The following is an 8,891-nucleotide window of genomic DNA, read 5'->3' on the forward strand; positions in this document are numbered from 1 at the left end:
AGGCGCTAGCTGGAAAGACAAAGATAGAGATTTGGGAAGTTACTGTTGATTCAGAAAGGAGATTTCTCGGCAAAGGGGTGGTGAAATGGAAACGGGAGAAATTCATGCACATCCAGGTAAAGGCAGCTGCCATCCTGCTTCGGGAGCGCAGGGAGCAACCCGGCAGACCTCTGGACCAGCACACCTCACTAATGAAACGCTGCAGAAAGCCCTGCAGCTGCTCAGCGTCCCAGGGAGCATCTTAGCAAGTTCTCACGTAGAGCAATGACTATTTCCAAGAGACAAAAGGGTAGGAGAGGGTCACCAGAAATCGCTCACTGCGCTTTGCCAGAGGACGACAGTAGGGGTAGCGGGAAAAAAAATTCCTCTTGTTTCTACTCTGTCATTTCACTGCTCAAGAGCACGTCTCAGTGAAGCAATTGGAAGAGGAAAGAACAGAAAACATCAGTAAAATGGGGTGGAAGGCGGTCCTTTCCTTTACGGGGTTTCACCAGTTACCCGATTCTGAGCTGTGGGGCAGAGCTGGGGGCGGGGGTAAGTTTTGACTATTATGTTTGTGGAAATACGATCTTTCTTACTGCCCTGACCGCCGCATTCCCCAAATCAGTCACCGCCAAGGGAGGTGTACGTGGATGGATGTTCCCAGTGAGCAGGGTGGAAACTGGGAGAATTTGCCAGGTTTTCCCTATTTGGGAAGTTGCTTAAAGTGGCTTAAAAGTGGCTATTCAGGAAGGATCCTGGGGCAGAGACTTTTGCCTCCCCAGGTCTCTGATGTGAACAGAACTGGAATCCCACCAAGGGAAAGACAGCGAGACTTGGGGTCCCTGCTTTCTCTCCCCAGGCGTTTAAGAGAATTACTGAAGCTTACTGCTCTTGATCAGACAGAATAGCCAGAAGGAGGATTTCCATTCTGGTCTGCTTTCTGCCGGATCATAGAGTGCCTCAGTGACTCCAACTCCTTCATTGTGTTGGCTGAAGAACTGAGGGCCAGAAATAGCTCCGAACGACAGAGCTAACCTATGACCTCGCCCCGGCCAGAGCGCCATCCCTGGCCCGCTGGCCTAACCCCGCCCTCCTTTCCCTACCCGAGGGCGCACGTGAGGGAGGGGGAATGGCATCCCAGGGAATACCCTTAATTCATTTGCATGGAGGATTTATGTCCATTGTTTTCAAATTTGTCCACTTTGGTGTGAGCCAATTTCCTGTGAAATCTTTCCTTCTGTTGACAGCATTCTACCTTGTTATCTGAGGTAACAAATTCCCCCAGTGGCACAGAATGTGACTACCACGGGAAATAAGGCTTTTTAAGAGGTGATTAAGTTAAAATGAAGCTATTAAGAGGGGCCCCCATCCAATCTGACACGTGTCCTTCTAAGAAGAGGAAATTTGCACAGAGAGCGAGCGAGCGAGCAGGGATGCACACACAGAGGAAGAGGCCACATGAGGACACAAGAGAAAACAAGCAACATCTGCAAGAGCAGGAGAGAGGTCCAGGAGAACCCAGCCCTGCCAACAACTTTATCTCAGAGCTCTGGCCTCCAGAACTGTGGGACGGAAATTCCGTTGATCATAGCAGCCCTGCAGAACTGTTACAATTCCTTTTTATCAATTTGTATCGAGCACTTACTTCATGCCAAATCTGTTCAAGACAATAAAGAAGCTGTGGTATATGTATACAGTGGAATACTACTCAGCCATGAAAAAGAATCAAATAGTGCCACTTGCAGGAACGTGGATGGACCTGGAGAATGTCATTCTAAGTGAAGTCAGCCAGAAAGAAAAAGAAAAATCCCATATGATATCACTCACATGTGGAATCTAAGAAAAGACAAACTTATTTGCAAAACTGAAACAGACTCTCGGGCATACAGAACAAACGTGTGGTTACCGGGGTTGCTGGGGGAGGAGGGTGGGAGGGCATAAATTGGGAGTTAAGAGATTTGCAGATACTAACTGATACGTATAGAAGAGATAAACAACAAATTCATGCTGTATAGCGCACGGAACTATATTCGGTATCTGTGAGTAACTTATGGTGAAAAAGAATAAGAAAATGAATATATGTATGTTCATGTATGACTGAAGCATGTGCTGCACACCAGAAAGTGATGTAACATTGTAAACTGACTCTACTTCAACAAAAATATACATACACGACAGAAAAGAAGAGTCCACGTTTCTGTCATGCCTTCATGGGACATAAGTCTTGCAAGGGGAAAGTCATTCAATACGTGATCCGACTCATGATTACTTAGGGTTGCAGTCAGTCTCCTAAAAGCAAATCACCTAGCACAAGGAGTCACTCTCCTAAGAGGTGAGAGGGCACCACTAGTGTGCAAACACAGGTCTGACACTTGATGTTCCAACTGTCCCTAACGCCACTTTCTCACTCGCTCTATGAGCAATTAGAATTTCACACCGCCCGAAGCTGCCACCGCGCTACTGCACTGCCGGGTAGGAAGAGGTCACGCGGAGCAATCTGGCTTCTGAGTGGAGAGTCCCCTGCCACCCAAGCACCTGCCCAAGAGCCAGGAACCCCGTGAGGCCTGTGACAGGGTGCTCCAAGGATGCTGAAAAATAAGAACAAAATCATCCTAGTAACCCCAAAGAGGAGGCAAATTGGAGCCAGGCGTTCGGAATGAAAGGTTCGATTAACAGCTGCAGCCACCACTGCTGGGCCTCGCTTGGGTCCCTCTGACCCCACAGGGACCTGGATCAGCAGAGCGCCCTCACGAGGCTGTCAGGAAAAGAATCTCCTGGCTTGGAGGTGGCCCCGTTCATTCTTACGGGGGCTGCCTTCCTTTGTTTTGGTCTTACATTCTGCTTTGCCCTAAAGGGACAGGAAGAGCCCTGAGAGGGCAGGGACAGTTCCCTTGGGTACCTACTAGGTGCTGCCCAGAGCATCCTCCCAGTGCGGGGGCAGTGCTACATCACCAGCCCTGGAACAACTGCCATGACCGCCAAGCTCTTAATTACAAGGAGGCTCCACGTGTCATCTGTCTGCCTCCTGCTCGTGTGTCTGGACTCCCTAGCAGGGCTGCAGGTCCCCCAGAGGGTGGCATCCCCTGCAGGACCGGACCCTCAGCAGGAACACATTAAACACTTATTGGGTTGAAATGAAGGAGAAGATTGTGTGCAACTGGCAGCCTCCCAGCTGGGTTCTCTCTTTCCTGGGAGGTACCAGCACGGACCTTCTGAAGCAGCAGCCAAACAGGTAAGCCTCTGCCAGAGCCAGAAGAGGGATGCTGGACTCCGGGGCTGGCGCCCGGGCTCTTCTGGGCTGGCACTGCTCAGTAGCCGCGGGCACTGTGACAGGCGTGTTCTGACCTGAGGAGGGAGGCTTCCCACCTCCCAGGGAAATGTCTTCCTCCGCAAGAACCACAGAAGCTTTGCAGGGGCTCAGCACATGAGTCCGGCGTCCAGAGCACCAGTGTTTCAGAACCGTCCATTTAAGATGCTTTGATGCACTGGCTCTTGAAACAGGCTAAGTACCCAGAGGTTAACTAATGAACGTAAACATAGGCCGTGACGGGGAGTGACAGTACTTGTCTTTCTGGAAGGCAGGAGGGCTGAATTAAAATCCCAGGTGTGACAGGGATGGCTTCTGTGGCCTTGGGCAAATCTCGGGAACTCAGCTTCACTTTCGATGCCATTCAGGAGGGAGACCGGTGCTTCCCTGCAGCCAGGTCTCCGAGACGTGGAGCCAGCCTCGCTCGCTGTGGCTGGGGAAGGCGGGCGTCCTCCCCCACAACCCACCGTGGGGCTGCTTCGGCCCCTCCCTCCGGCCTCCTGCTTCCTTTTGGCATTTCTCTTCGCTTCAAGGCCTTGAGATTTCAACAACACTCCTCGAGATCTCTCTGGGGATGACCTCACCTGGAAGGATGCATTTCAGGGACCCCCTTCCTCTCTTCCAACATGCCTTCCTTCAGCACCTCCAGCCTTTCCTGGGCCCTGACTCTGTACAGGTCCTGGGTGACTGGCTGCGAATCCGACACATGTATTGCAGCCGAATTTTTAAGGTTTTCTAATAGCTTTACATTTTTCTCTGAGAAGACAGCATCTTTTACCGAGACCTTGAATATCTTAACCCAAAGAAACGAGTGATCCAGGATTTGTAAACTGCTTTGACAAAATAAATACTTTGATATCTACCTATCTATCTATGCATGTTGTATTTTTGGCTCCTTTAAAATCATGGACTGTAGGCAGATGGCTCTTTTGTGTTCAAATTCCTTTTGGTGAGAAGCAGAAATAGATAATTTCCAAGTTCCTTTGGCAACATTCCTCACATCTATCTGTTCTTTTCTCTCCTTCCCTGCCAGATTATAAGCACCACGCGTGCAGCCCAGATCGTAACCCCTACAAGACCCCTGCCCAGGTGCCCAGTGGGTAGCTGATGAATTGATCCAGACTGCTCTCCAGACGTTCTTTTTTCCCCCCACTCTGGACGTTCTTGGTCAACAGATCTCATATCAAGTCCAACACTTCTTTTTTTTTTTTTTTTTTAAATCTGCTAAGTGTTTCTAATGATGAGAAGGTTTTTGTTTATCAACTTGCATTTATTTAGTATTGATTTTCTAACTAAAGGAAAACTCACTGATTTTATAACCAAGAGGAACTTGACATTTGAGTTAGCCTGTGCTGAGAAAGCTTTCCCTTCGGTTTTCTGGAACACTGAAACGACCTTGGGTACCCTGCTGCAGTTTGGTTCATCTATAAATATTGAGACTCCAACATGACAAGTGGCGGGTAGAGATTCTCCTTCTATATATTACAGCAAGCTGGACTGTCATTTTCAGACACATTGGATGCGGTGGCCACAGTGTGAATGCTGTGGAACTTCAAGGCAACTGTGTTCTCTGTGATGATTCTTTTTCTTTATATATTAATGTTTGTTGTCTCTCTAAGACCCCGAAGAGAGCCAGATGCACAATGGACATACCTGGTTAATTTGTCTGCACCACACTAAGCATGCATGTGCTTGGATACCCTGTTTGACTGGCATTTTCAATCTTTGTTGAGATAGCCCAATGCCACTTCAGACTGAAAAAAAGTGAGGCATCTTCTGACCAGTTTTGAAGGATAAAAACTGGGTGTATGCATTGTGGAGACAAACAGTTGGAGGGAGGGAGGGAGGGAGAGGAGGAGGGGAGTGAACAGAACTGATTTTTGCCATCACCTCTGCTGCATGCATCTTCTCTGCCCTACAAAAGAGGGCAGTAGGTCAAGCTCGGTGTTTAATTGCCCCTGTATTCTTAAGGGTGCAGTACCGATTATGCTAATCGTCCCACTTAAATAATTCAGGCCGCATTACTGAAAGCTGCAGAGTCACTCCGAATAATGCAGACAGAGCACACGGAGCAGCGAAGGAAATCACATGAGCGGTGTCTGTTTGGCCTAAGGATGAAAGGATGAGACAGAGCATTCTTTCCTTTAACCAGCCTGGTTGTTATTAACCACAATGATTGATATTTATAGTATATGATCTTTTCGCTTGCTTTTTAGATTTTACTGACTGTGCACATTTGCTGTTGGGAGTGAAGGACTATTTCTCATACCATTTTGTAAATGGCCTTCAAGATGAGACATGGGTCTTGTTATGTGAGTCTACCAAATCTTACCGATGGCGTGACAGATGAGGTGATAGGAAAAATAAGAATTATGATTAAAACCCCGAAGAGCTATGAACACTGTTCATGCCCTGCCTCAGCAAACAGGATATCCAGGTTTCCATTTGGCACTGTAATTCATCCCCCACAAGTGCTTCCTAAAGTTACGGAAAGTCTCCAAAGGCCACCAGCACACGGTGCAAAGACCGTCTCTCCAGAGCCGGACGCTAAGCATGGGGCAGTCTAAGTGATGTCGCAAGTGGGACAACCCTGGGGTCAAGTTCCCGCCCCGCTCCTCACTAGGTGTTGAGATGTGACCTTGGACAAGCCTCTGCCTTTCTGAACCTTCATTTCCCCTCACATGGAAAATGGAAGGACGAGTCCGTCCCCGCATTCTGTGGAAGTCACGTACGCGGGGCAGCTGCCGCGGGCACCGTCCCCACGTGGCGGTGCCTTCTCTGAAGCTGCACTAGGATTCTTGTGGATCCACTGGGCAGCGAACAAGGAAATGCTGACTTTGGGACAACTTGGACAGTTTTCTGGTCTTAAGCAGAGAACCACAGGGCCTTCTGTTTAAAAGAAAAAAATGTGCTTACATTAGCAGCTACACGTGGAAACATATGTAAGACAGATCATCAGCTTGTTAGAAACCAGACTTGGGAATGCAGGGGACAAGCATTCTGCTCAAGCCTTTCCTCTCCTTGTGTGATTTCAGGACACTTCTTAACTCCTTTGGACCGCAGCTTTCTCGCATGTAACACGGAAGCCTTGCAACAGAGGTGGTAAGCTGGTGCTGGCTGTTACGGCCTTGTGGGGTCCAATGGTTGCATCTTTTCTTAAGTCCATGTTCAGCAGTACCACACTGCTAGCTTGAAACTGGCCACGGTGAGAATGTTCACACCATGCACATCAGATTGTCAAATGCTACGCACCAGTCCCAGCTCACGCCCCCAGGGCCCGTTACCCATTTACCAGCACAGCACTGACTAGCCCTGTTCTATCAGAAGCAACCACATTTAGTTCCTTGATCTTATACTACGTTGGCTTGCGCTCTTACAGCGGTAGCAGGTCATCAGAACCAAAAATGGCTAATGGAGTAGCTTCACCAGCTGGCATCTTTGGACGGCAAGCGATGGAAAACGTGACTCAATGATCCTGAATAATCAAGGAAGAGAGCTTAGAAAGGAGTCTAGAAATAGGACAGGTTTCAGAGAGGGTTTAATTCAAAGGCTTGGAACTCGGCTTAACATTTCTTTGAGATTCTTTTAGCTCGCCCGTTTTTTTGAGGGCCCACTTTATCTTTAGGCTGGCTTCTCTCCGAGCAGCTAAAACTGGCTGCAGCAGCATCTGCCCGCATGTCTTTATATCCCACTGGCTTACGCCGAGCCGCTTCATCCCAGCGTTCTCATTAAGAGCCCTGAGAGGCTGACTGGCTGGCCCAGCTTAGGTCAATGACCACGTGGCTACGAGGACAGAACCGCCAGGCAGGCATAGCCTCCGTCGTGGCTTCCTCCCCTGTATCCCCAGACAGACAAGGGGGTGAGGAAACCTGACAGCTGCTGGGGGGAGTGGCCAGCACGTGTCCACCACTGGGTGGGGATACACCTTTCTCTCTGGCACCAGCTAGCCAACTTTAGGAAGCAAACCAAGCAGATGCTAGGGTTAAAGAACACTGTGGGAAGTTATTTCCCCCACCCCTTATACTCCAGAAAAATATTTCCTGATGGGAAAAATGAAAACCTGATGTCAAAAAATTCAAACTAATGGAGAGTTTTCACTATGGACCGAGTACCACCCACATCACTCCATAATGAAGTGAAAACTTGACATTGTTAATGTGCTCAGTTACCTGCAACCTTACACAGCCAGAAATGAACAAGGAAGCATCTTCCATTTCAAGGCTCCGAGTTTCAGCACCAGTTTGTCATATCTGGCACATCTACAGCCTGTTTGTAAATCGGAAAGATTGGTTCAGAGCTTCTCCATTCAATGATGGAATAACATTTTCTTGGAAACTCGAACCATGTCATCTATCTCTGTCACAAAATCGTCCGGGCACAATAAAGTGAAGTGTCACTACATGTCACTAATGAGAAATGTTCTCGTCCCCCTAACACCTCCAGCCAGGACACAGTAAGAAAGTGGCAGATGTGGATCTGACCAACAAACTCCAAAAGCTTGACGGAAATTCAAAAAAGCAAACTGTCAACCACTTGGCAGCAAGAAAAAAAAAATTCTTATCATCTTTTGCGTTTTCTTGAAAACAATAATGTATTCAGTTCTTTTTTTTCCCCTCCATAATTGATCTTAAATCGCATCTCATTGACTAAACAGGGCCCTAAGTGTAAATTTTACACTTTCCAAACCCTCAGATGCACTTAAGTTTTACATAATGGACGCTGCATTCACAAGGGACACATTTCTCCCTGGACAGCTTTAAAAAAAAACTGAAAGAAATTTAATTAAAATAAGCACAAACACAGTAATGGCCTGGTGATTTTTATAGATCCTGCTCCTGGCTCTCCTAGGTGCTGCTAACGACCATCGGAGGAAAACTAGATACAAAAATACCTCCCGTATCTGGAATTCAACTGTCTTACAATTTTGGGGATTCAGAGCTCAGTTTCTAAGCAGCAGGCAAGTTTTAAAAGTGACCTCTTAGCAGGCAAAGTAGACGTCACAAAATCCAAGACTCTGCTGGCTTTTTCTTCCTTAGGCAAGTACAGTCCTTGTTCATATACTGTTTAATCTTGATTTGCACATAATGTTCTCATGTATGGCTACCAAATTTCCCAAACCTGAACAAATTAGAAGCAGGCTATTAGGGAAGAGAAGAGGAGATACGGAAACCAAAAATGCTACAACAGAAGTGAAAAGTTGATATTTATTTGTTTAACAAATATTTAATGAGCACCTACTACATTGTGACAAAGTAACAGCATGAAAGCAACATTATACAAAGAAACAAAGACATAAAATCTCATCAAAGGCAGTAGTCTGGGGCCATTTAGGAGACAAGCAAATAGCCTTAAATATCTCAAAAAAGTTCTGAGAAATCGATGCTTTAGCAACTGCCCAGAGTCCATGAAAAGAGGTTCATTTATACCTAATACAATTGAGGAAGGCAGAAGCAAAATAATATGCTTATTTTGAAATGACGAAATAGGTCAAATAAAAAATATGTTTGGTATGAAGAAAATTAAGCTACTAATGATGATGTTTTTCTTGAAGGTCTGGAAGGCTGAGATGTCCCCTATTCTGACCTGGTTTGACCGTTAGGAA

The sequence above is a fragment of the Vicugna pacos genome, chromosome 22, assembly GCF_048564905.1.
Source record: "Vicugna pacos chromosome 22, VicPac4, whole genome shotgun sequence".
NCBI classification, from domain to species: Eukaryota; Metazoa; Chordata; class Mammalia; order Artiodactyla; family Camelidae; genus Vicugna; species Vicugna pacos.